The sequence below is a fragment of the Rhinoderma darwinii genome, chromosome 4 (assembly GCF_050947455.1).
Source record: "Rhinoderma darwinii isolate aRhiDar2 chromosome 4, aRhiDar2.hap1, whole genome shotgun sequence".
NCBI classification, from domain to species: domain Eukaryota; kingdom Metazoa; phylum Chordata; class Amphibia; order Anura; family Rhinodermatidae; genus Rhinoderma; species Rhinoderma darwinii.
The window spans coordinates 55,772,007-55,775,573 of record NC_134690.1 but is presented as its reverse complement, the minus strand read 5'-3'; the positions used below and the strand labels follow the sequence as shown (position 1 = coordinate 55,775,573).

At 49.3% G+C, this 3,567-nt stretch overlaps 1 long non-coding RNA gene across 1 annotated transcript in view; it reads left to right on the top strand.

Moving 5' to 3' along the window:
- Nucleotides 1-259: 259 nt before the first annotated feature.
- Nucleotides 260-3,567, top strand: part of LOC142759193 (uncharacterized) — a 7,972-nt gene continuing 4,664 nt past the window's right edge. The window contains exon 1 of the long non-coding RNA XR_012883105.1: nt 260-529. This is a non-coding gene — a long non-coding RNA (uncharacterized LOC142759193). The remainder of the gene's footprint in view (nt 530-3,567) is intronic.

The following is a 3,567-nucleotide window of genomic DNA, read 5'->3' as shown; positions in this document are numbered from 1 at the left end:
AAGTTATAAGCGCCGGGATGCAAAGAGGGAAATATAAAGAAATTGTTCGGTCCTCAAGGCCAAAATTGGCCTGGTCCTTAAGGGGTTAAGGTGAGAGTGGGCCCCCTTACCTATTGGGCCCCTGCACAGGTTGCATCAATAGTATGTCCGCCCCTGAGTAGGAGTGAGACAGTTAATGAGTCTGCTGCCACTGTGCTTCATCACTCACTGTCTAATTCCTCCCACTTGCTTTAGTTCCTGACGTTTAGTTCCAGGAATGTGAACTAAGTGAGGTCGTTCGCTGTGAAGGTCACTTCATTTTGAACTGATTGTTCGTGAACTACCCATCACACGTCCTCAACCACGGATAAATCCACTATGTAGCATCAAGTAGTATTCTGTCTACAGATCCATCTTACAAACTGTTTAAGTTTGCTGTAAACTAAAAGGATCCTTCTAAATAGGTTTACATTATTATATTATTCATCGAATGGCGTCAGGACGCAGTGCAGTAGAGCCCGGAGCTAAAGAGGAGTCGGAAGCAAGGAGGGTAAGTACACAGGCCAAGATCTATTGAATTAATCCAATAGAAAACAGCCAATTTTTTTTAAATGCGGAGGGAGCCCCTGCTGTGCTCCCTGCTCTTTCTGCACCTTGGGCAGGTGTCTTGGTTGTCCCCCATAGCTACGCTTCTGCCCAGAGACGTAGCTAGCGGTTTAGCTGGGGGGGGGGGGGTAACACATCTAAGTGGGCCCCTACCCAGTGGACCCACAATGCATGTTTACAATTGCAGAGGCGCATCCGGCAGGGTCAGGTTTACGTAAACCGTGTCGTTTTCTGTGCAACTCTGTTTCTGTAAACTTCCATAGAAGTGAATGGGTGTTACTAAAACAGCGAGCATATTAAGTTACGCTGTTTCCCAAACTTCTACGCTTTTTACATAACTTCCATTCACAGTATAGTGCCTACCACGTAGTATAATCCCCGATAGTGCATCCCCACACAGTGTAATCCCAATAGTGCCTCCCCACATAGTATAATGTTGCCATAGCACCGCCACACACAGTATAATGCCCCTATAGTGCCTCCCCACACACTATATTGCTCCCTCAGTGGCCCACACATGGTATAATGCCCTTATAGTGCCTCCGCCATAAAGTATAATGCTCCCTAGCTGCCCCACACAGTATAATGGCCCTATAGCTGCCCCCATACAGTATAATGCCCCCATAGTGCCCCCCACATAGTGTAACGCCACCATACTGCCCCCACACAGTATAATGCCCATATAGCGGCCCAACACAATATAATGCCTCATAGCTGCCCCACATTGTATAAATCCTCCACAGCTACCCCCTCACAGTATAATGCCCCCATGCTGCCCCTACATAGTATAATGCCCCCATAGCTGCACCACAGCCAGTATAATGCCCCTACAGCCATCATAATACCCCCCCCCCCCCCCGCAGTGCATAATAAAATAAATACTCACCTAACCCTGTTCCCACGACAAGTGGAGGAAATCCCTCTGCTCCTTCGGTCTGTGCTCAGCACAGACAGGCGCGATGACGTCCCTGCACTGCGTCTGTCTCTGCTGAGCCGCTCACGGTCATGCAGTGAATGCTGGAGCAGGGAGCTGACGGCTTCCTGCTCCAGCATTAGATTCAACTGTATATATGTCCTGAGGACGCACAGTTGAAACCAAGACGTGCCACAGCTGGCAGCCCGGCTCAGCGCACTCCAGGGCCCCACTATCTCAGTGGGCCCGGGGGCCACCGTGCCCCCCTGCTAGCTACGCCTCTGCCCCTGCCACTAGGGTCTATTTCTTGTGGGATGATGCACAAATATTAGACCTTATTATGTGACAATACCCAGCAGCATAACTAGTGAAACTAGTGACCATGGACTCAATGGCAATATTTTGAATAGAGTCCCCTCATAAGCAGACCACATACTGATGCATAAATAACATACAAACATACTTGGAGCATTCATACAAGCACAAGAGTATACATGCTTATTTCATAGTTGCCAACGCTTGTTGTTTTTTTTCAGGCACACTAAGGCCGGATTCACACGAGCGTGTGCGTTTTGCGCCCGCAAAAAACGTGGCGTTTTGCGCCCGCAAAAGGCACTTAACAGCCCCGTGTGTCATCACCACATGATGCGCGGCTGCGTGATTTTCGCGCAGCCGCCATCATTATGACACTCTGTTTGTATGTTTGTAAACAGAAAAGCACTTGGTGCTTTTCTGTTTACATTCATACTTTTTACGAATCACGCGCGTCCCACGGAAGTGCTTCCGTGCGGTGCGCATGATTTTCACGCACCCATTGACTTCAATAGGTTCGTGATGCGCGAAAAACGCACAAATATAGGACATGTCGTGAGTTTTACACAGCGGACTCACGCTGCGCAAAAATCACGGACTGTCTGCACGGCCCCATAGACTAACATAGGTCCGTGCGAGGCGCGTGAAAATTACGCGTGTTGCACGGACGTATTTTACGTTCGTCTGAATAAGCCCTTAGAGTGTGGCATCTTTTGTGGGTGTGTTTTATGGGGCGTGGTTTATCTGGTGGGTGTGACTAGTGGGCCTGGCTTTCCAGAATTTCTGCATGCAAAAAAACCAACAACATGTCTGCACTAGTTTGGCTGACAACTACTATTGTGGGCGGTATTTCTCTCTGGTTAACCGGTTGTTTACAGGCAGGTGATGTCTCACTTTATCGCTAGGGCTGAGAGATATGTGCTGCTCACTACTGGTAGCATAAAAACCAGTGTAGATAGTGCCACACTCAGTGCCCCTTGTAGATGGTGCCGCACACTGCTCCCTGTAGATATTGCCACACACTGCTCCCTGTCGATATTGCCACACACTGATCTCTGTAGATGATGCCACAGTGCCCCCTGTAGATGATGCCACAGTGCCCTCTGTAGATAGTGCCACGCAGTCCCCCTGTAGATTATGCCACACCCCCCCTGTAGATGATGCCACACACCCCTGTAGATGATGCGACACCTTTGTAGATGATGCCACACACAGCCCCCTGTAGATAGAACTACATACTCCCCCTGTAGATAGTGCCACATACTACCCCTGTAGATAGCGCCACATACTCCCACTGTATATAGTGCCACATACTACCCATGTATATAGTGTCACATACTCCCTCTATGAGCGGAATCCCCGGCAATGCTCTGGCTGATGATTCAGCTGCAGGAGGTGCCCCTAACGTCACTGCCTTTGTATGCACAGTAAAGTCATGGGCTACTCCTGAAGGGCCGGAATCCCGGCCAAAGCGTTGCTGACACCCTGGCCAGGAATTCCGCTCATAGGGAGAGCCCTAACTTCACTGTCCATATAAGGGACAACTTCCTAAGGACGCAGATACAATTGAATGTAGCAGTTGCCAGGACAAGTCCCGGGACAGTAATTTGCCGGACTGTCTCTGTAAATTTGGGACAGTCCTGGCAAATTTGGGACAGTTGGCAAGTATGTGAATGGCTATACTGCCTGGTGGATCAGTGACCCATCCCCAGTCTCCTGGATCACTGGGCAGATTTGTCATTCTCTCGTCTTATTTC